The 25,420-nt window shown below is 38.5% G+C and overlaps 1 long non-coding RNA gene across 1 annotated transcript in view; it reads right to left on the bottom strand.

Annotated features, from left to right (window-relative positions):
• Nucleotides 1-1,516: 1,516 nt before the first annotated feature.
• The window catches only part of LOC133613227 (uncharacterized), an 84,581-nt gene continuing 60,677 nt past the window's right edge, over nucleotides 1,517-25,420 (bottom strand). Inside the window, exons 2-3 of the long non-coding RNA XR_009816426.1 lie at nucleotides 5,037-5,186; nucleotides 1,517-2,597 (exon numbers count right to left, since the gene is read on the bottom strand). This is a non-coding gene — a long non-coding RNA (uncharacterized lncRNA). The remainder of the gene's footprint in view (nucleotides 2,598-5,036; nucleotides 5,187-25,420) is intronic.

Genomic DNA, 25,420 nt, shown 5'->3' with positions numbered 1-25,420 from the left:
CACACTACAACCATCCGTTTCAATACATGCATAATCTGTTGAATCGCTTAAGCCGCTGAAATCCGAGTCTGAATCCGAGCTAATGTCGCTATAGCTTGCTGTTCTATGCGCCATGTTTGCTTGTATCGGCATCACTATGTGACGTCACAGGAAAATGGACGGGTGTATATAACGATGGTTAAAATCAGGCACTTTGAAGCTTTTTTTAGGGATATTGCGTGATGGGTAACATTTTGAAAAAAAATTCAAAAAATAAAATAAGCCACTGGGAACTGATTTTTAATGGTTTTAACCCTTCTGAAATTGTGATAATGTTCCCCTTTAAACGACCATTGTGTGTGTGTGGACACGGATAAGGTTAGGTGGGATTTACCCTGGATAACCTTATAATAGGGGCCTTAGAGATGGTTAGTCCGTATTTTACCTCTCTGCATGGACTTACTTTTCCACCCATTCATTGTTTTGTTGCATGCAGTAACAAAAGGCCTGCATCTCGCCCAAAAAATGCAGGATTGAAGTGTCGCTAGCATACATCTTTTAACACATCTTACATGGAAAATGCAAGGCAGATTATTAAAGGCGCCCATGAGATGGGGAAGTATACTGTACAGTAGATTCAAGAGGCGTTGCTAGGAAACGCTGCTGCTGGATGAGTCAATGAGCAATCCACCGACTCCAAGAGGGGCTACAATAGAGCAGACCGCCAAAGAGCAGCAGCAGCAGCACCATCTCAGGCTGCGTGGTCATTGCAATTGTGCTATTTCAACATTATTCTTACAGCCATTCCAACAAAAAAAAAAAGCCAGACATTTTTATTCACTTGTGAGCAAATTTGAAAAAAAACAACAACCAAAAAACCATTGTGTCTGAAGCCGAAGAACAAGACTGAACGGCAGCGTTTGCAACACGTGGAGGAGAAAAGTTCAAGAGACGACAAGAGGCTGTGACAGCGCGACAGAAAATGTGAGAATGTGTGTGTTACAGCGACAGACTCGCAGTAAAGGTCAGAGGGCTGTCACGTTCAGTAGAAGGCAGACTACAACTTTCCTCGTCACACAATGGTCAATTTAGAAATCTTACACCCATAAAGGAAAATGTCATGTCACACACAGGCTTCGTATACCTTTTCCATGGCCAAATTCAAGCACTTTTTAAGGCATTCAAGACCAATTTTCCATTTTTTCCAGTACCCTTCAAAAGGCGAAAACCAGTGTGAATCAATCCATAGCCTTGTTGTTCAAGGTCACCAAATGCTGTCTGTAGGAAAAATACGGAAATTCTGCTAAAACCTAAGCCTAACATTGAACCAGCATTTATCATGAACTGAATGGGGCATAGAAAATGAAGCAGTGTTTCTGTAGACTATTTAATGTCATTGGTGTTTGCAAACGTTGTTTACTTGTGTGTTTGTATCATCATCGTTCATGTATACCCCAATCAGAATCAGAATCAGAAGTGTTTTTATTGCCATTGTTTGAGAACGGGTTCACAAACTAGGAAATTTTACTTGCCGCAATCGTGCAACATTAAACACATATAACACGGAATAGAATAACACGAACTGTAACTGAGCTATCAGATCTTGTTATTAGGGACCGCAATGTCCCTTTGGGACAGAGGACCCTATTGTAATTGTAAGGTTTTATTATTATTATACCGGGCGTCTCTTTGAGCTGTAATTTTACCCCCTTAACATGCTTCAAAACTCACCAAATTGGACACACACATCAGGACTGGCAAAAATTGCCAACTAATAAAAAAAAAACAACAACCCAAAACTCAAAATTGCGCTCTAGCGCTCCCTAGGAAAAAAAACAGACAGAACTGCCTATAACTTCCAGTAGGAATGTCGTAGAGACATGAAACAAAAACCTCTATGTAGGTCTCACTTAGACCTAGATTTCATACTCTAACATCTTTCAGCAAAAATCAACAGGAAGTTTGCAATTCCCCCTTCAAAACAAAAGTTTAGTAAAAACAGTCACTTTTGCCTCTTTGAGCTGTAATTTGACCCCCTCAACATGCTTCAAAACTCACCAAACTGGACACACGCATGAGGACTGTCAAAAATTGCGCTCTCATAAAAAACCCAACCCCAAAACTCAAAATTGCGCTCTAGCGCCCTCTAGGAAGAAAACACAGACACAACTGATCCTAGGAAGAAAACACAGACAAAATTGCCTGTAACTTCCAGTAGGAATGTCGTAGAGACATGAAACAAAAACCCTCTATGTAGGTCTCACTTAGACCTACATTTCATATACTGACAACCCCCAGCAAAATTCAACAGAAAGTTTGCAATTCCCCCTTCAAAACAAACGTTTTGTAAAAACCGGTCACCTTTTTTCAAACATTATCTCCTCTGAGCGCGTTTGTTGTGTCGGCTTCAAACTAGCACAGGAGAGAGATTGAACCCTTCTGATTAAAAGTTGATGAAAGAGTTTTAATTACTGCTCCGGTTTGGATTTTATGTGCCGCCAAAGTTGGTCCAGTCCATCGCTGCTTGCAGCTTTAATTGTTCATGTGTCTGATGGCCGAGGGGAAACAACTGTTCAGGTGGTGGGAGGTGTGGGTCTGGATGGACCGTAGTCTCCTGCCTGAGGGGAGAGGGGAGAATAGTTTGTGTGTATATACAGGTATATATATATATATATATATATATATATATATATATATATATATATATATATATATATATATACATTTTCTACCGCTTATTCCCTTCGGGGTCGCGGGGGGCACTGGAGCCTATCTCAGCTACAATCGGGCGGAAGGCGGGGTACACCCTGGACAAGTCGCATATACAGGTAAAAGCCAGTAAATTAGAATATTTTGAAAAACTTGATTTATTTCAGTAATTGCATTCAAAAGGTGTAACTTGTACATTATATTTATTCATTGCACACAGACTGATGCATTCAAATGTTTATTTCATTTAATTTTGATGATTTGAAGTGGCAACAAATGAAAATCCAAAATTCCGTGTGTCACAAAATTAGAATATTACTTAAGGCTAATACAAAAAAGGGATTTTTAGAAATGTTGGCCAACTGAAAAGTATGAAAATGAAAAATATGAGCATGTACAATACTCAGTACTTGGTTGGAGCTCCTTTTGCCTCAATTACTGCGTTAATGCGGCGTGGCATGGAGTCGATGAGTTTCTGGCACTGCTCAGGTGTTATGAGAGCCCAGGTTGCTCTGATAGTGGCCTTCAACTCTTCTGCGTTTTTGGGTCTGGCATTCTGCATCTTCCTTTTCACAATACCCCACAGATTTTCTATGGGGCTAAGGTCAGGGGAGTTGGCGGGCCAATTTAGAACAGAAATACCATGGTCCGTAAACCAGGCACGGGTAGATTTTGCGCTGTGTGCAGGCGCCAAGTCCTGTTGGAACTTGAAATCTCCATCTCCATAGAGCAGGTCAGCAGCAGGAAGCATGAAGTGCTCTAAAACTTGCTGGTAGACGGCTGCGTTGACCCTGGATCTCAGGAAACAGAGTGGACCGACACCAGCAGATGACATGGCACCCCAAACCATCACCCAACCATGCAAATTTTGCATTTCCTTTGGAAATCGAGGTCCCAGAGTCTGGAGGACGACAGGAGAGGCACAGGATCCACGTTGCCTGAAGTTTAGTGTAAAGTTTCCACCATCAGTGATGGTTTGGGGTGCCATGTCATCTGCTGGTGTCGGTCCACTCTGTTTCCTGAGATCCAGGGTCAACGCAGCCGTCTACCAGCAAGTTTTAGAGCACTTCATGCTTCCTGCTGCTGACCTGCTCTATGGAGATGGAGATTTCAAGTTCCAACAGGACTTGGCGCCTGCACACAGCGCAAAATCTACCCGTGCCTGGTTTACGGACCATGGTATTTCTGTTCTAAATTGGCCCGCCAACTCCCCTGACCTTAGCCCCATAGAAAATCTGTGGGGTATTGTGAAAAGGAAGATGCAGAATGCCAGACCCAAAAACGCAGAAGAGTTGAAGGCCACTATCAGAGCAACCTGGGCTCTCATAACACCTGAGCAGTGCCAGAAACTCATCGACTCCATGCCACGCCGCATTAACGCAGTAATTGAGGCAAAAGGAGCTCCAACCAAGTATTGAGTATTGTACATGCTCATATTTTTCATTTTCATACTTTTCAGTTGGCCAACATTTCTAAAAATCCCTTTTTTGTATTAGCCTTAAGTAATATTCTAATTTTGTGACACACGGAATTTTGGATTTTCATTTGTTGCCACTTCAAATCATCAAAATTAAATGAAATAAACATTTGAATGCATCAGTCTGTGTGCAATGAATAAATATAATGTACAAGTTACACCTTTTGAATGCAATTACTGAAATAAATCAAGTTTTTCAAAATATTCTAATTTACTGGCTTTTACCTGTATATATATATATACATATATGTATATATATATATATATATATATATATATATATATATATATATATATATATATATATATATATATATATATATATATATATATATATATATATAATATACAATATACAATATAAACACAAAATCCCTTACAAGAAATAACATTAATTATTATTGTTGACTTGTATCATAATTCATGCATACATCATGTTCATTAAAACGACAACCTCCCGGCATGATGGACCGATGCACCACTGTCCTCTTGGGGGTGACACCGAGCTGTATTGGTATGACAACAACCTAATGTAAGGGCTCGTGCAAAGCCAACAGATCAAGCGTGTAGCGTTCATTTTTAAGGAAACTTTTTTTTTTTCTTTCCATTTTATAATTAGCCTATTGAGTCGGACTGCCGAGAAATATGATGAACATTTACAAGCATTTACAAGCACTTCACCCAAAATTCAAGCATTTTTCCAACCTTGAAAACACAAGATTAAAATCTAAGGATTTTCAAGGTTTTTAAGCGCCCGTAGGAACCCTGCACACAGATACACATTTGCATGCAAAAACACACGCATACTGTACAATCAAACACACAATTACACACACATATTTAGCAGAACATGTCATGAGTCACTCCTTACAAGATGCCGCGCTCTCGTTAGACAAGCTCTGTCAGGTGTAGATGATTTTCCATTCTAATGTCGAGTGCAGGCCATCTCGCACAGCAGGGGTTGTGGGAAAGTGTTTCTTTGCTTCCTGCATAAATCCCCCATGCTGCTCATATGGTAAACCTGCCACGGATTCAAGATCGAGGATAAATAATTCACATTGACATAGCAGGAAAGAGGAGAGAATCAGTCTTTCGAAATTATCTTGTGAATAGTTAGAAATCAAATCAAATCAACTTTAATCCACCTATTAAAAGCCTGGATTTTCACGCCTTTACTGTACAAATATCAGAATTAGAATCAGAATACTTTAATAAATCCCGAGGGGAAATTAAGATTTTCAGCACAATCCCATTCAAGAGCAGACAAACATCACAGGGAGACAGAACAGGACCGCTGACGGGTCTGCCAAATTCCGGCGGCCCTTACAAAAAAGGTGAGAAACAGGTAATTCAGTCTAAGCCTGGGCCCCTGGAGAGGGGGTCCAGACTGAGGCCAAGGGAAAAAAACTCATAGCCATAGCACACATAAACATGTGTGTAAGAGGGAAACATCAAAGAACACAAAGGACATTAAAGACATTAAAAGAGCAGAGCTGATGCAACCAGCTACTTCGACACACAGCTACAAAAGTAAAACAACAACAACAAACAAAAATACATATACATTGTGGTGGCCTCTGAGGTGTTCCATGCCATCGTCTGCTGGGGTGGGGGGAGCATGGCAAGAGAAAGGAGCAGACCCAACAAAGCAACCAAGACTCTCGGCCAGTGTCCAGTCCGCATGGACGAGCTAGGATGTGTCCAAGAAGACCGAGGTGTCCGATACCTAAAATACCTAAAATATATTGTGTACAGAATGTTTCACAGCACCTCATATTAATTACTTACGCACAGTAGTTGTCATCACATTTGAAAGTAATGTTTTAATTTAAGGCCATTTATTGTAATTGGGAATAAAGAGAATAGTTTTTGTCATTTAAACATCTTTCAAAAGTCTACAATAAATTGAAGCTTAAAGGTATTTGCACTTTTTTGACATTTTGCCTATCATTCACAATCATCATGAGAGATAAAAACATGTATTTTTCTTTGTTCAGGATTCTAAAGATCAAAAAAACAAACGTTCGCAAGATGCGGCTAATGTTGCGCCTATGCTGCCTTCAAAGCCCTCTGAAACAACTTCAAAAACATCCATCAATGTTTTTTATACATGCTGTAAGTGTGTATATGATGTAGTAACGCACACATTCATAACAATATGTACAATATTTACAATGTTCTTTGGTCATTTTAAGCATTATCGGAACTTATTTCCTGAGTTCAGTGCTCATAGCAACATACTCCTTGTCTGTGTGTGAGACGACGAAGATGACTTGCCTTGGTCAAATGAGGATTCACAATCCTTATTTTTTTAACCTGAGTATACAGTGGTTGCATTACTGGTTTTAGAAGTTAAGCGTGCACAAAGTGAGGGTAAAATGTTGGAGCAGACGGGGGTTGAAAGTGTTAGCGCCGGCTTGACTTGGTAGTGTAAATGTAGAGCTTGCCAAGCTATGCCGACAGAAATGGAGTGCTTCTGCTGCACTGAGCGGCACACGACGTTATTATCGATGGAAAGGCTTTTTGCATCCGACAAGGAGGACACTTTTTAAAGAAACTGCTTCACAACGAAAGAGGAGCTGTTTGCGCTAACAAACCCTGCAGTGTTAAAAACTTTTTTCCACCTACCCAAAATCAATTCACAAAGTTTTTTTTTTTAATGAATTTATTATGGGTCTACTGAAAATGTGACCACATCTGCTGGGTCAAAAGTATACATACAGCAATGCTAATATTTGGTGACATGTCCCTTGGCAAGTTTCACTGCAATAAGGCGCTTTTGGTAGCCATCCACAAGCTTCTGGTTGAATTGTTGACCACTCCTCTTGACAAAATTGGTGCAGTTCAGCTAAATGTGTTGGTTTTCTGACATGGACTTGTTTCTTCAGCATTGTCCACACGTTTAAGTCAGGACTTTGGGACGGCCATTCTAAAACCTTAATTCTAGCCTGATTTAGCCATTCCTTTACCACTTTTGACGTGTGTTTGGAGTCATTGTCCTGTCAGAACACCCAACTGCACCCAACTGATGATTTTAGGTTGTCCTGAAGAATTTGGAGTTAATCCTCCTTTTTCATTGTCCCATTTACTCTCTGTAAAGCACCAGTTCTATTGGCAGCAAAACAGGCCCAGAGCATAATACTACCACCACCATGCTTGACGGTAGGGATAGTGGTCCTGGGATTAAAGGCCTCACCTTTTCTTCTCCAAGCATATTGCTGGGTATTGTGGCCAAACAGCTCAATTTTTGTTTCAAGTGTATGAACTTTTGATCGTGACTGTATATACTGTAGATACAATGGTCCTCATGGAAGCTTGACTGGTAGCATTCACTTTAAATGAAGGTTTGCCAACTGGGACTTTCATTTTCATCCATTTTTAGTAGCTTCGTCCAAAAGTGTTTGATGGCATACTATATTGTAGTGGCTGTCATTTACGCAACATGCCTTGTATTGTACAAACTAACAGGTTAAATCATTGCTACTACAATGTGCATTCATGCTTCTAACAATGAACACTATTACAAAAATACAAAATAAGTCTTTCAGCTGTACATAAAAGCTCACTTTTATGTGTTGATATCAATTATGATTAACTCTTCTTTATTTGACTGTAGCTTTAGCTTATATTATTATGAAGACAGCAGTGACCTCTATTGGCCAAAAGCACCTTAAGCATGTTTTGGTGGAGCTGGTACAATACAATAAAGCTGAAACAAGTGTCCAATTAAATTTGAAAAAAATGAAGGTTATTTTTATCCATTGTTCGTTTAGTAGAGGACAACTTTAATTGTATGACCTATACTTTTTTGGATAACTAAAAGTCACCTACAATATTTATATAAATGTGTTTCTCAAAACAGAAAAGAGGTAATTACAATGGAACCTCTAAGGTCCAATATAATCAGTATCTGTAACGTGGACTGACCTTGATTTAGAATACAAATATTCCCACAGGACATAATAGAGATTAAATTAGTTGGTTTCAGGTTAAACTGTCACGCTTAGGTTGCATTAGAGCGATGATTGTGATCCACGATGCAGAAAATAGAAGGAGACGACATGCGGGTACAAGGTATTTAATATAAACAAAGACATAAAAAAAAAACACTAAGGCACTTGTGCAGCGAAATGCACACCAAACAAACACTGATGCATTTGGGATTCCTCCAAAAAACCGAGGACTAAGTGGGAAAAATTACTTATAAGCATCAAACAAAAGAATAGCGTTAAACAGCATACAAACATATAGCAATCTCCCAACCAAGACCGAAGCACCAGCTAGCCTTAAATGGCGAAGCCTAAACTCAGAACAGGTGTGCTGCTTCAGGACACTCAAACAGGAAGTAGTACTACAACAGAACTCAAATTTTTACTTTTTAAGGTCAAGGCAAGTGTTGTTCTTAAAACCTCGTGGAAGGCTGTCCACGAGGTTGCGGAGTGTGATTATAGGAATTTTCCACCATTCTTCCAAAAGAGCATTGGTGAGGACTAGGGTTGCACATTTCTGGGAATATTCGAAGTTGGAAACTTTCCATGGGAATTAACGTGAATATATGGGAATTAACGGGAATTAATGGGAAATTAATGGGAACAAACATTGAATGCAACATGCTAGATCTTGCAGCATGATTATTAGCTAAAACAACCTGATTGAATGCAAATTCTGTGACGACTGGGTCGCATCGTGGTGCGTGGTTGTTCTCCCAGGAATGCAGATGGCTTCGGACACAGCGTGCAGGTAGGAACATTATTTATTAAAGGGGAACATTATCACAATTTCAGAAGGGTTAAAACCATTAAAAATCAGTTCCCAGTGGCGTATTTTATTTTTCGAAGATGTTTTCAAAATTTTACCCATCACGCAATATCCCTAAAAAAAGCTTCAAAGTGCCTGATTTTAATCATCGTTATATACACACCCGTCCATTTTCCTGTGACGTCACATAGTGATGCCAATACAAACAAACATGGCGGATAGAACAGCAAATTATAGCGACATTAGTTCGGATTCAGACTCGGATTTCAGCGGCCTAAGCGATTCAACAGATTACGCATGTATTGAAACGGATGGTTGTAGTGTGGAGGCAGGTAGCGAAAACGAAATTGAAGAAGCAACTGAAGCTATTGAGCCATATCGGTTTGAACCGTATGCAAGCGAAACCGACGAAAACGACACGACAGCCAGCGACACGGGAGAAAGCGAGGACGAATTCGGCGATCGCCTTCTAACCAACGATTGGTATGTGTTTGTTTGGCATTAAAGGAAACTAACAACTATGAACAAATACATTTGGCAACAACATGCACTTTGAGAGTGCCGACAGCCCAGTTTTCATCAATTAATATATTCTGTAGACATACCCTCATCCGCTCTCTTTTCCTGAAAGCTGATCTGTCCAGTTTTGGAGTTGATGTCAGCAGGCCAGGGAAGCTAGGGTCCATCTCTGTCGTAGCATAGCTTTCGTCGGTAAAGTGTGCGGAACAAACGTCCAATTTCTTGCCACTTTCGCATCTTTGGGCCACTGGTGCAACTTGAATCCGTCCCTGTTCGTGTTGTTACACCCTCCGACAACACACCGACGAGGCATGATGTCTCCAAGGTACGGAAAACAGTCGAAAAAACGGAAAATAACAGAGCTGATTTGACTCGGTGTTTGTAATGTGTTTGAGAAAATGGCGGATTGCTTCCCGATGTGACGTCACGTTGTGACGTCATCGCTCCGAGAGCGAATAATAGAAAGGCGTTTAATTCGCCAAAATTCACCCATTTAGAGTTTGGAAATCGGTAAAAAAAATATATGGTCTTTTTTCTGCAACATCAAGGTATATATTGACGCTTACATAGGTCTGGTGATAATGTTCCCCTTTAAGAATTAAATCATACGGGAACAAACAAAAACGTGCTCATAGCACTAAAGACAAAAAACAAAGGGGCTAGCGTGGGAGCTAGCAAGAAAAATAGCCTAGCGTGTAAACTAGCAGGAATAGAAATAGTCGTCAACTGTTGCATCAAGCAAATTAGGAAGCCAGACCGAGTGAGGCCAGGCCAAAGTCTAAATAGCCCTCTGATTAGTGCCCGGACAACAGGTGAGCGTCTCGAACACTAACCAGAGGCAGCTGAGTACAATCTGCCGTCATGGCAACTGAAACAAATACGTGAAAACACACGTGACTAGAAAACGTTAACAGAATATGATCCGGGCAGCGGATCATAACGAATTCAGTTGAATTTCAACCCTGCACAGTGCATTCCTCAGTCACATGTGCAGATAATTGCCAGCATGCTACACACTACAGCAGGGCTATTGAGGCCACACTAGTATTTGAGCCCAAAGACTTCATCCAGTCAGGTAAGTTTTGATGATATTACTGGGGTAAATATATTTGATCTGTGGTATTTAAGTTGACTAGAGGTGTAATTGCTTGTTACTGTATGACTGTAGACTACTCCAGCAGACTTCCACTCAAGCTAGCTAGCTGTTCCTGTACGTGTTAAATGATTTTGGGGCCATTTTAGGTTTACGTACCACCACAGTCTCATAATGAACCGAAAATATTTCTCTGTTAGCTGCAATGCTAATTTTCTCTATGTTAAATCCCATTCATTCATGCTAACAATGTTAGCGATCCGAATTGACCTTTTTTGTGATCTATAAAGTTCAACTAGCAAATACTACATCAAAACGTGTAGTTTCCTTCTGTTCTGCTAGCCATTCTGTTGTCATACAAGAATGTAGGTTATAGTTTGATTTAGCATGCTGATTGAGTGTTCATATATTCATCTAGCCTATTTCTATTCATTTGTCCATCAGTAAAATATTTCTAAAGACTACTCCAATTGTTTAGCTGACTATTTATATCTGTGTGTGGCATTGCATGAGTGTTTTACAAGCTTCTCATCTTATTCTACAGAATAAGATGGACGGTGTCCAACTTTGAATAATCAAAAAATGGTCAAAATTTCCAAACTTCCCGAGCTTTACTTTCCGTCGTAAATTTACAGAATTTACCGGAAACTCTCCACCCCTTTGCTACCCTGCTGAGGTCACACACTGACGTTGGCTGAGAAGGCCTGGCTCTCAGTCTCCGTTCTAATTCATCCCAAAGGTGTTCTATCGGGTTCAGGTCAGGACTCTGTGCAGGCCAGTAAAGTTCATCCACACTAGACTCTGTCATCCATGTCTTTAAGGACCTTGCAGTGCACAAAGCAGCATGGTCGACAATTCCTATAAACACACTCCGCAACCTTGTGGACAGCCTTCCCAGAAGAGTTGAAGCTGTAATAGCTGCAAAAGGTGGACCAACATCATATTGAACCTTATGGGTTAGGAATGGGATGGCAATTCAAGTTTATATGTGAGTCAAGGCAGGTGGCCAAATACTTTTGGCAATAGAGTGTGTATATATATATATATATATATATATATATATATATATATATATATATATATATATATATATACAAACCCCGTTTCCATATGAGTTGGGAAATTGTGTTAGATGCAAATATAAACGGAATATAACGATTTGTAAATCATTTTCAACCCATATTCAGTTGAATATGCTACAAAGACAACATATTTGATGTTCAAACTGATAAACATTTTTTTTTTTTGCAAACAATCTTTATAATTTGATGCCAGCAACACGTGACAAAGAAGTTGGGAAAGGTGGCAATAAATACTGATAAAGTTGAGGAATGCTTATCAAACACTTATTTGGAACATCCCACAGGTGTGCAGGCTAATTGGGAACAGGTGGGTCCCATGATTGGGGTATAAAAACAGCTTCCCAAGAAATGCTCAGTCTTTCATAAGAAAGGATGGGGCGAGGTACACCCCTTTGTCCACAACTGCATGAGCAAATAGTCAAACAGTTTAAGAACAACGTTTCTCAATTGCAAGAAATTTAGGGATTTCAACATCTACAGTCCATAATATCATCAAAAGGTTCAGAGAATCTGGAGAAATCACTCCACGTAAGCGGAGTTGGCCGGAAACCAACATTGAATGACCGTGACCTTCGATCCCTCAGACGGCGCTGTATCAAAAACCGACATCAATCTCTAAAGGATATCACCACATGGGCTCAGGAACACTTACAAAAACCACTGTCACTAAATACAGTTTGTCGCTACATCTGTAAGTGCAAGTTAAAACTCTACTATGCAAAGCGAAAGCCATTTATCAACAACATCCAGAAACGCCGCGGCTTCTCTGGGCCGGAGATCATCTAAGATGGACTCATGCAAAGTGGAAAAGTGTTCTGTGGTCTGACGAGTCCACATTTCAAATTGTTTTTGGAAATATTTGACATCGTGTCATCTGAACCAAAGGGGAAGCAAACCATCCAGACTGTTATCGACGCAAAGTTCAAAAGCCAGCATGTGTGATGGTATGGGGGTGCATTAGTGCCCAAGGCATGGGTAACTTACACATCTGTGAAGGCAGCATTAATGCTGAAAGGTACATACAGGTTTTGGAACAACATATGCTGCCATCTAAGCGCCGTTTTTTTCATGGACGCCCTTGCTTATTTCAGCAAGACAATGCCAAGTCACATTCAGCACGTGTTACAACAGCGTGGCTTCGTAAAAAAAGAGTGCGGGTACTTTCCTGGGTCGCCTGCAGTCCAGACCTGTCTCCCATCGAAAACGTGTGGCGCATTATGAAGCGTAAAATACGACAGCGGAGACCCCGGACTGTTGAACGACTGAAGCTCTACATAAAACAAGAATGGGAAATAATTCCACTTTCAAAGCTTCAACAATTAGTTTCCTTAGTTCCCAATCGTTTATTGAGTGTTGTTTAAAGAAAAGGTAATGTAACACAGTGGTGAACATGCCCTTTCCCAACTAATTTGGCTTGTGTTGCAGCCATGAAATTCTAAGTTAATTATTATTTGCAAAAAAAAAAAAAGTTTGAGTTTGAACATCAAATATCTTGTCTTTGTAGTGCATTCAATTGAATATGGGTTGAAAAGGATTTGCAAATCATTGTATTCCGTTTATATTTACATCTAACACAATTTCCCAACTCATATGGTCCAATTATTATAAAGTAACGGGACTCTACCCACCTCTGACCACATGTAAATAAATGAATAAACACTTTTCCACTTAAGAAACTTCTCTATGACTTTAATCAAACACAGCTGTGAGGCACAGCTGTGAGGCACAGCTGCTAACCACTGGGCCACTATGCTGCCCCATACAATATATGTATATTACATATTTGGCCAACAATAGAACTTTTAATACTATTGTCATATTGTGATAAGTCATGTTGATGACACATTCTAGCTATGTCCCACAGGCGAACAAATTTGTCCCCACAAATTGTTAGCATTTTCGCTAATGGCTAATGTCCTTGGCCCCTGCAAGGCCATTTCTAAGTCAGTAAACCAGTATCCCTCCATTGTGGAAAATAAACTATGTTTTTTACAGGTATCATCTAAACATGCTACACTGCACATCGTAGGATGATATCGGTTTTTTATATAATATAATTTTTTTCTAATTTGCGAAACAAATTAAAAAAAAAAAAAAAAAACTCTGGTTCTGTGCACTTATAGAGATATATTTTCCTTGAAAGTTTTGTTTGGCCAAATTTAAGAAAATGTTTGATTGTAGACATCTCAAATTAATAGAAAGCCATCTTTACAGTTTCCTGAAGGCTGTGATTGTCAGGCTGTTGTCCCAAGTTGACAAGCTGCAGCTGTCCTTCAAACAAAACGCTTTGTGCTAATATGACAGCTTTATTATGTCAGAGCCCTGCAGGTCCCCGTCTTGCCTGGCTTGGACCAGCGGACCACTCATGCGCTGTCAACCTTATGGATAACATTTGCTCATGCTTACATTTTTTTTGTCTTAATATTTGTGTGAAAAAAGTTGAAAGTTTGGTTTTGCAATGTTTATTGTCATTAAGTTCCTTCCTCCTCGTCCTCCTAAAGGGGAACTGCACTTTTTTGGAATTTTGCACCATCATTCACAATTCTTATGTGAGACAAGCACACATATGTTTTTTCTCTTGTTTATGCATTCTAACTACAAACCCCGTTTCCATATGAGTTGGGAAATTGTGTTAGATGTAAATATAAACGGAATATAATGATTTGCAAATCCTTTTCAACCCATATTCAATTGAATGCACTACAAAGACAATATATTTGTTGTTCAAACTCATAAACTTTATTTTTTTTTGCAAATAATAATTAATTTAGAATTTCATGGCTGCAACACGTGCCAAAGTAGTTGGGAAAGGGCATGTTCACCACTGTGTTACATGGCCTTTCCTTTAACAACACTCAGTAAACGTTTGGGAACTGAGGAGACACATTTTTTAAGCTTCTCAGGTGGAATTCTTTCCCATTCTTGTTTTATGTACAGCTTAAGTTGTTCAACAGTCCGGGGGTCTCCGTTGTGGTATTTTAGGCTTCATAATGCGCCACACATTTTCAATGGGAGACAGGTCTGGACTACAGGCAGGCCAGTCTAGTACCCACACTCTTTTACTATGAAGCCATGTTGATGTAACACGTGGCTTGGCATTGTCTTGCTGAAATAAGCAGGGGCGTCCATGATAACGTTGCTTGGATGGCAACATATGTTGCTCCAAAACCTGTATGTACCTTCCAGCATTAATGGCGCCTTCACATATGTGTAAGTTACCCATGTCTTGGGCACTAATACACCCCCATACCATCACAGATGCTGGCTTTTCAACTTTGCGCCTATAACAATCCGGATGGTTCTTTTCCTCTTTGGTCCGGAGGACACCACGTCCACAGTTTCCAAAAACAATTTGAAATGTGGACTCGTCAGACCACAGAACACTTTTCCACTTTATATCAGTCCATCTTAGATGAGCTCAGGCCCAGCGAAGCCGACGGCGTTTCTGGGTGTTGTTGATAAACGGTTTTCGCCTTGCATAGGAGAGTTTTAACTTGCACTTACAGATGTAGCGACCAACTGTAGTTACTGACAGTGGGTTTCTGAAGTGTTCCTGAGCCCATGTGGTGATATCCTTTACACACTGATGTCGCTTGTTGATGCAGTACAGCCTGAGGGATCGAAGGTCACGGGCTTAGCTGTTTACGTGCAGTGATTTCTCCAGATTCTCTGAACCCTTTGATGATATTACGGACCGTAGATGGAGAAATCCCCAAATTCCTTGCAATAGCTGGTTGAGAAAGGTTTTTCTTAAACTGTTCAACAATTTGCTCACGCATTTGTTGACAAAGTGGTGACCCTCGCCCCCATCCTTGTTTGTGAATGACTGAGCATTTCATGGAATCTACTTTTATACCCAATCATGGCACCCACCTGTTCCCAATTAGCCTGCACACCTGTGGGATGTTCCAAATACGTGTTCGATGAGCATTCCTCAACTTTATCAGTATTTAATTGCCACCTTTCCCAACTTCTTTGTCACGTGTTGCTGGCATCAAATTCTAAAGTTAATGATTATTTGCAAAAAAAAAATGGTTATCAGTTTGAACATCAAATATGTTGTCTTTGTAGCATATTCAACTGAATATGGGTTGCAAGTGATTTGTAAATCATTGTATTCCATTTATATTTACATCTAACACATATTCCCAACTCACATGGAAACAGGGTTTGTAGTAAATAAATGCAATTAAAAGTCAGCTTACAACGGAGCCTCTGTTAGTCGCTCTATTTCTGTCTATAAAGCGCTTAAAAAAACATCCCTACACCTCATTTATAATAACATGTAATACTTATGTATTTTGCGACATTATAAGGATATAGCAACACATTAATTTCACAAACGCATTATGACGTTCGCATTTTCCTTCACACAATCACTGATTACTACTAACTGCAGACCTCATGAAAGACACCAAATATAACAAAACATCACCTACTGCACATTGTCTGCTCTCACTGCGATGCTGACTGTTTGGGTGTTGATATATTCCCGTTTAGATGAAGAATGACTCATCATCTTCGTGAAGAAAAAAAGTGGGGTGGAACCAAGCTTGTTCGCCATCAACGGGTCTAAATTGGCTGTCAAATTTGACCAGCTTCTCGGATTACGTCCTCATCTTTTTGCTTTACAGGCGAGAGACATGATTTGTAATCTAAAATACACTTTCTGTCAAGACGGGGACTTTGGCGTGGTTTGTTTTCCCATGGTGCAAAGGATTTGGACCAGACATGGCGTGAAGTTAAATACATGATTTAATAATGGATTATAAAAAGTATAAACAAAAGGCGCGCACAAGGCGGGGAACAAACTAGGCTAATTAAATAAAACTCGCACAAAGGCAGAACTATGGAAAAAAGGAACAAACAAAATGCGCTCACAGCGGAGGTACAAAACAGTGGCTTGAATAAACAAAAACTTACGTGGCAAGAAAAGAGCAGCATGAACTATGACCTGGACAGAGTAAGCAGCGTGTCAAGAGTGCAGAGCATGAATGTGATGTCGCCAGGCAGACCAACAGAAAATGACATGTCATGTGGTGATTGAAAACATGTGCGTGAGTTCAAATGAATCAGGTGCGTGAGTCGTGAGGACAGGTGAACTGATTGGTAGTCATGGAAACAAAACAGGGAGTGAAAAAACAGAAACTGACAGAGTACAAAAACCAAACAGAACATAGCCAAACTAAACATGATCACCAAGACATGACACTTTCACGAGCTCCGAGTCGAGGAAGCAGCTCACCGGCTGATGACGTCAATACAGCAGCATAAGGAAGTTACCTCTCTGTGACAATGGGCGGCTAAAAATATGTTCTTAACGTTAGCGCTCTAATGACATTAATGCTAATATGTGGTTAATATTCAGGTCACGAAATGCACATTGAGTATATTGGGCGGTTTTCGGATGTTATTTAGAGGGCTCTATGGGCGGAATTGTGACAATCTGTCACTTCACTTCTGTTTGTTTCCTTGTTTGGTGTTTGTTTCCTGTCGGCGCTTTTAATTTTGTTCCATTTCCTGCATGTCTCCTCTAAGCGCTCGTTTCCTTCACCTGTCCCTGATTGGCAACTGCAACCAGGTGTGCCTGGCTGCCAATCAGGGACAGGCTGCTATTTATGCCTGCCTCGCCGGTTCCTCAGGGCTCGAGGTGTTACGGTTGTACAGGGGAAGAAGACTGCACAGACAGGAGGGACGTCGTTTTAGCTCTATGTTTATTTATATATATATATATATATATATATATATATATATATATATATATATATATATATAAATAAGAAATAATAATAATAAACAAGGGAATGCAGTGTGACTAATCCAAAAGTGTATGATGTGCGACTATGTGTAGGAATTCAATGAGGAGTGTTACCCGTAGTGTTGAGCGAGAGGCGGAAGTCCAAGAGGGGCAAGGTTGGTGAGGTCAAGGGGAGGAGAGAGGCGTCAAAGTCCGTGTCCAGGCGGGAGGTCAAGATCCAAAAGGTAGCCAGGGAAGCAGAGGGAATACGGGGAGACAAGACACACTGCTCGTGATGCGGGAACGGCGGTATACTGTGTACAGGACGGGTCGCTACGTTCTGGCACAGAATGTAGGTTCGCACTGGCTTAAGATGGCAGGTCTAATCAGCGACAGGTGTGTTAATTGCTGATTGATGATTGAATGCAGCTGCTTGCTGCAGCCGCAGTGGCACGAGCCTGTGCGCACTTGGAGGTGCGCCCAGCGCAGCGCACAGATGAATGCGCACTGGAGTGACACGAAGATTGTGATTATGTTGAGAACCTTTACATGTATACATCCTCCTATTTTGAGAGTAATACAGACTCTTACCTGCACATCGATCTCCTGGCTCCTGCATCTTGGGATCACAACTACTGCACCCATGCGAGTTCCCGACAGGAATAGAGGACCTCCCATTGAATTAATTGTAAACATACTTTGTAAACAGACCAAAAATCACTTCATATTCTCTACTGCTCACTAGTGTTACAATATCTGAGTTATTGTGTAGAAATATGGGGAAACAACTACAAATGTGCACTTCATTCACTAACTGTGATACAAAAAAGATCAGTTAGAATAATACATAATGTTGGATATAGAGAACATACAAACCCTTTATTTATTAAATCACAATTATTGAAATTCAACAATTTGGTGCATTTGCAAACAGCTAAAATGAACAAAAGAGGAGAAATATAACCTTAGAGGAAAATCTATTTAAAAAAATGTGTATGCTCGTACAACACTTAAAACCTTTAGCATATCAGTATGTGGAATTCAATTATGGAATGGATTAGCCAAATAAATCAAACAAAGCACCAATATGATTCAGTTTAAGAGACTACAAGTGTTCATAAAGTACACAGAACAAGAATTATGATGGATATCTTGAATCTTCTTTATTTTTACATTTTTTATTTTTATATTTAGACAAAGATAATTTATGTATTTAATGTGTTTACTTACTATGGTATATAATTGGTTTATTATTTATTTGTTCACTATTATGTTACAGAGAACAAGGACATGGGATAAAATTGCTATGGTATGAAAAGAAGTAGGATTAAATAAGCTCAGCTTCTTCCTACTCCTTTTTGGACATGCTGTAATGAAACATTGTATTGTATGCATGTTCGAAATGAACTGAAACTGAACTGAACTGAACTGAACTGAACTTTTAATCAAATGTATTTATGAGTTAGAATGCATTAAAAACAAACGTGTTCTTGTCTCTCATAAAGATTGAGAATTATAAGCAAAATTCCAAAATAAGAGCAGTTCCCCTTTAACTCTTACAGAGCTGAGACTTACAAGGCAATTAAAGATCTGCAGTTCTCTGCTTCCCCCTTCTGGCAATGGAGGAGTCTGCAGAAGCTTTGGTTGTTTCAATATCATCCAACAATTGCCACCTCTACCAATATAATGTAACACAGTGGCAGGCCGTGCGTTTCCCACCTAGGCCTTCAGTGATGTCCGACTTCAATGATTACCTCTCCAAATACCATCATTTATGTCCCCACATGACCATTGCTGGAGAAATACTATACAGAAACACATTTACACACTACTCCACATTGAAACACATCAACAGTGTACAAAACAGTTTTTTTCTGGCGCATTTAAAATTCAATAAACCTGCATCAACAATTAAAACGTATCTTATCTGGTACTGTCCAAATTAAAATGACAAAAAACATATTAAACGTGAAAAAATAAAGAAATAAAATATCTGAACTCACATTTCATCGCCGGGACAGCTGAACTAGCTTCCGGTGTGGGCCGACATGATCTCACAAGATGTAGTTTTTCTTTAAATATCCTTCTTGAAAATGGCCTTGCAAATTGTCTAGTCTGACCATAAAAGATGCAGACGAGGCGCGTTGGTTGAGTTCTTAAAGTTTACTCCACAGCGTGCTCGTCAAAAACATTCAACAACCTAAACGGGGCTATTGCGCATGCTCTTCACTACTGTGGCATGCTGGGTAATGATGTTCTTATGTTACCTAGCTCATACCATCATAATATACATCTGCCTTGGGCCAGCTAGAAGGCCTTACTGACAACAACAACTCGTGATCTGGTTGGCTATCGCAACTGTCTATCAACTGTATGTCCCCGTTCACCTACAGTGCATTGTTGATTTTGAAGACCCCTTGCAGATTTGGTACAGCATGGCAACATAAGCTAGCTGAATTCTGATTGGATAAAAACTCTGTAACCTAAAAAAACAGTGCTGGAAAGAGCATAATATACATAAATAAATGATAAATGGGTTATACTTGTATAGCGCTTTTCTACCTTCAAGGTACTCAAAGCGCTTTGACAGTATTACCACATTAACCCATTCACACACACATTCACACACTGATGGCGGAGATAATATGAATACTTTTAGATATTTACGGAAAGTAAACAAAAAAATTATTTTTTTAAAAATTATGATCATGATTTCTGGTTATGTTAGGCCAGCAGAGAAGGCCTTGCTGGCCCTGACGGCCCACCACTGGTATCATGGAAATACTCTAACAATATTTAAAATGGGACCCATTACCTCCCTGCTTGACACTCAGCACCAAGGGTTGGAATTGTGGGTTAAATCACCAAAAATGATTCCCGGGCGCGGCCACCGCTGCTGCTCACTGTTCCCCTCACCTCCCAGGGGGTGATCAAGTGTGATGGGGATACTTTCACCACACCTAGTGTGTGTGTGTGAGACAATCATTGGTACTTTACCTTTAACTTAATTTATATGATTTAACCATATTTGAAAATGGTTGCTGTGCACTGCAGTCTAGAGTTTGCCCAGTAGATGTCAGGGGGCTCTCAGACTTGCACCCATTGCATAGTTCTGATTTAATTATTTAAATGGACCTGGTACATTTCAAGTTGCCTGGGATTCAATACAATGCTGTTCACACACACACACATGCAATTACACCGAACACCAAAAGAGGGAGACCTTACACTAAAAAACACCTATCTGTATAAATCCTACCTGCAACGCTAAAAACTTTGACATGTGTCTGGTGCAAAGTCCATTCAAATCATTGTGTATAGTAACTTTAATGTATAATAAGAGCTTAATAGCACTTGAAATGACACTTATTTAGCATGTATTAAAAGCAACAATTTGCACACAGCAAAGCATGTAAAAATATTTATGTGTCTCAGAATAGGAACAAAATAATGTATCCGTTAAACCTTGGCTTCTTCTGGGCGTGAGCATGGCTCCTTCCTGCCTGCTGGAGATCTTGTAGTGGCTGCATGTGTTCGCCCTAAGCCGCTCTCCCCACTCATTCACCGGCATTCACCTAAATCTGTCACACAGATTTGACACCGCGTCACTTGGAGTGCACTCAGAAATGACATGTATATAATGTGCAATATTGTGCACATTTTCAGCCTGGACTACGCTTAGAGCGCAACCGTGTTTTCTCCTTGTAGAGAAATAACACCTTAAGTATGATTGATCATTTTTCCTATTGTCCAATCTTGAATTGAAAACATTTTTTTAAATTATGATTTTATAATAATTATTTATAGAAAATATTATTTAACCGTGTTTTCTTCTTGTAGATAAATAACACCTTAGGTATGATTGATCTTTTTTTTTTTTTTCCAATTGTCCAATCGTGAATTGAAAACAAATGTTTTAATTTCTTCATACAATTTTTTAATTATGATTTTAGAATAATTATTTATAGAACATATAATTTAACTATGTGTTTTCTTCTTGTAGAGAAATAACACCTTAAGTATGATTGATCATTTTTCCTATTGTCCAATCTTGAATTGAAAACAAATGTTTACATTTTTTTAAACAATTTTTTAAATATGATTTTACAATTATTATTTGTATATAAATACATATATATATATATACATATATATAATAATTTAACGATTTGGTGCATTTGCAAACAGCTAAAATGATGTACAAAGCAAACTATAACCTGCTAGCCAAGAATGTACAGCAATTCTTCTCAACAAAAGAGGAGAAATATAACCTTAGAAATAAATCTAATTTAAAACATTTTTATGTGCATACAACACTTAAAACCTTTAGCATATACGTATGTGGAATTAAATTATGGAATGGATTAACCAAAGAAATCCAACAAAGCACCAATAGACTGTTCAAACTACAAGTATAATAATCTTGAACCCTTTATTTTTTTTATTATTGAGACAAAGATTATTTATGTATTTAATATTTGTTTGCTTACTACGGTATATTATTTATTTATTATTTATTTGTTCACTGTACTGTTACAGAGAACAATGAAATTGGATACAAATGCTACGGTATGAAAAGGGGTCGGATTAAATAAGCTCTGCTTCTTCCTACTCCTTTTCGGACGTACTGTAATGAAACATCTGGAAATGTGTGATGCATCACATTGTATCGTGTGCATGCTCCAAATAAACTGAAACTGAAACTGAACTGGACTGTATGAAGTCACTGCATTCACGTACTATTGAAAATACAACATCTGCATATTGTACAATGAAAGAAATAATTACTTTCATTTTAATTTTACGTGGTTTTCCTGTTCCACACATACATTTATTGTAAATATTACCATATTTACAATATATGTGCAGGTTTTTGTGTGCAGGTATTGCCCGCTAATGCACAAGAAGCGATTGCTTGGAGAAAGTTGAGCATTGGAAAGGTGGAAGAAAAAAGAAGAAGACTGAGTGCCCCTCACCCTGGGCCTACGTCCTTCATTCAATTCCCGCTTGTGTCGCTTTCTTCTGGAGTCTTTTTCCGGATAAAGCAACTGGCCTCAGTGGCCACTAAGAAGGATTTTCTCTCCCCAGCCGATGTAGCTTTTGTCCAATTTGCATTGCCCAAAGTAGCTCGTTTGAGCTTCTCAAGACAATCCTATAGGCTTAAAAAATGGGGAAGTATAAAAAACAAATGCATATTATAATGCTTTTTTGTCCAAATATAAGAGTTATTTATCCTTGGGCTAGTTTCCTTTTTCCTTTTTTTTTTTTTATACCGAGTTGTTTTTGTATTCCAGGAGGCCATGGAGGATAATTATGATTCACTTCCAGTTGTAAATGAGCAGTCATGAACGTCCGCTCCTTTGGGAATCTCCAGCCTTTTGAAAAGAAAATAGAGGTTAAAAATCTGCTAAATGAGTTTGCGGCAACAGAGATCCTTCCTTCCACAGGTAATGAGTTTGATTAATTTTTGACCTTTGGAAACTTTTCAGAGCTTTTTTAGGCCACTTCTTGTGTTTTTTTCCCCTCCACACTGGCATAGGTTTTGTTTTATGGGGTTTTGCATTGAACACATAAAAGGCACTGGTGTCAAACTCAAGGCCCAGGTGCCCAATCTGGCCCGCCGCTTAATTTTATGATGGCCCGCAAAAAGCTTTTTGAAATAATACGCATGAATAAAACACCTAATCTTTCCCCCTGAATGTATTTTTTCTTTCAATTTAAACTAATTTAAAACATTTGTATGCTCGTACGACACTTAAAAACTTTAGCATATCAGTATATGGAATTAAATTATGGAATGGATTAACCAAAGAAATCCAACAAAGCACCAATATAATTCAGTTTAAGAGACTGTTCAAACTACCGTATTTTTCGGGCTATAAGTCTCATTTTTTTTCATAGTTTGGCCAGGGGTGCGACTTATACTCAGGAGCGACTTCTGTGTGAAATTATTAACACATTACCATAAAATATCAAATAATATTATTTAGCTCATTCACGTAAGAGACTAGATGTATAAATTTCATGGGATTTAGCGATTAGGAGTGACAGATTGTTTGGTAAACGTATAGCATGTTCTATATGTTATAGTTATTTGAATGACTCTTACCATAATATGTTACGTTAACATACCAGGCACGTTCTCAGTTGGTTATTAATGCGTCATATAACGTACACTTATTCAGCCTGTTGTTCACTATTCTTTATTTATTTTAAATTGCCTTTCAAATGTCTATTCTTGGTGTTGGGTTTTATCAAATAAATTTCCCCCAAAAATGCGACTTATACTCCAGTGCGACTTATATATGTTTTTTCCTTCTTTATTATGCATTTTCGGCAGGTGCGACTTATACTCCGGTGCGACTTATACTCCGAAAAATACGGTACAAGTGTTCACAAAGTACACAGAAAAAGAATTATGATGAACATCTTGAAACCCTTTTTTTATTTTTTTTTATTGAGACAAAGACTATCTGTGTATTTAATATTTGTTTACTTACTATGGTATATTATTTGTTTATTATTTATGGTAACCCTTTAGTAGGGGGAACACATATTCACCATTCATTAGTTGCTTGTTAACATGCAAATTAGTAACATATGGGCTCCTAATTAGTCATTATTAAGTACTTATTAATGCCTTATTCTGCAGGGCTTTAAACCATTAACTAAGAGTCTTCCCTCAATAACCTCAGAATTATTGCTTATTAGTAACCCTAACCCTTACATGTTCCTCTAGTGTCCAAACAACTCTAAATTGAAACTTTGTTCTTTTAATAAGCCACTAATTAATGGTTAATATGTTCCCCATACTAAAGTGTTACCATATTTATTTTTGCACTGTTATGTTACAGAGAACAAGGAAATTGGATAAAATAGCTATGGTATGAAAAGGGGTAGGATTAAATAAGCTCAGCTTCTTCCTACTCATTTTCGGACGTGCTGTAATGAAACAACTGGAAATGCGTGATGCGTTACATTGCATTGTGTGCATGTTTGAAATATACTGAAACTGAACTGAACTGAATTTTGACAGAAAAATGCATGTACTGTATGCAATTGCATGTCTTTTAACTTTAATATTGCCATATTTGTCAAAATAAAAATAAACACTTAAATATCTGATTGTCACTCTTCAGTTAGTCATCAATTTTTACTTAATAAAAAATAAATAAATGCATAGGCAATGTGTAATAATATTATGAGGTGATTATACATTAATATTTATTTACATTAACTGTTACAATTAAGCAGCCATAACTGCTTTTGACAGCCATGACCTAATCGCTGCAAAAGTAGAGACTACTAGGAACTGGAAATCTCAAATAAAAAAATATTTAACATAAGGTGGCAAGACCTATTTCAATAATGAATAAAACAAAATATGTTTTAAACCAAAAATCACTTCATATTTTCACTGCTCCCTAGTTTTGCTATATCTTGACTTATTTTCTTGTCATCTAAAGTGAACAAGCTTTATTACAGCCTGCAGAGGTCCGGTGATCTGGAATGAGATCGACAGCTCTATAAAATAATCAAATTCTTTAAACATTTTTAAAAAGCGTTTTAAGCTATATTTATTGCGACATTATGCTTAGTACATTTAGCACACCCCTTATGGTTGAGGAATTCACATTAGTGGCATAATTTTGGTTTTGAGATTATCACAGATCTTCAAGATGCAACCTTTTAATCAAATTTGAATAATAGGATATTGAGACTGATTTGGTGGATTTAAACATTCCTTTTTTTTTTTTTTTATAAATGAAATTGTAAATGGGTATTTGGTGGGTAGATTCTGAAATGTATTGTATTTTGTATATTTTATGACGATGTATATTTTAACTGTGGGTCCCTGTCCATAAGCTGTGTGCTTCTAAGGATGACCCTTTTGCAGAACTGTCTCTGATATTAACAAAAGAAACAACAATGAAATGCAAAACTATGTCTGTCTGTAAACAAATAAATACAATTGGGCAGACATATGGGGAGATAACTACAAAAGTACACTTCACTCACTAACTATGTTACAAAAAAGGTCAGTTAGAATAATACATAATTTAGCG

The sequence above is a fragment of the Nerophis lumbriciformis genome, linkage group LG13 (genome assembly GCF_033978685.3).
Source record: "Nerophis lumbriciformis linkage group LG13, RoL_Nlum_v2.1, whole genome shotgun sequence".
NCBI classification, from domain to species: domain Eukaryota; kingdom Metazoa; phylum Chordata; class Actinopteri; order Syngnathiformes; family Syngnathidae; genus Nerophis; species Nerophis lumbriciformis.
The sequence above is the reverse complement of the archived record's forward strand: the minus strand, read 5'-3'. Positions and strand labels throughout refer to the sequence as shown.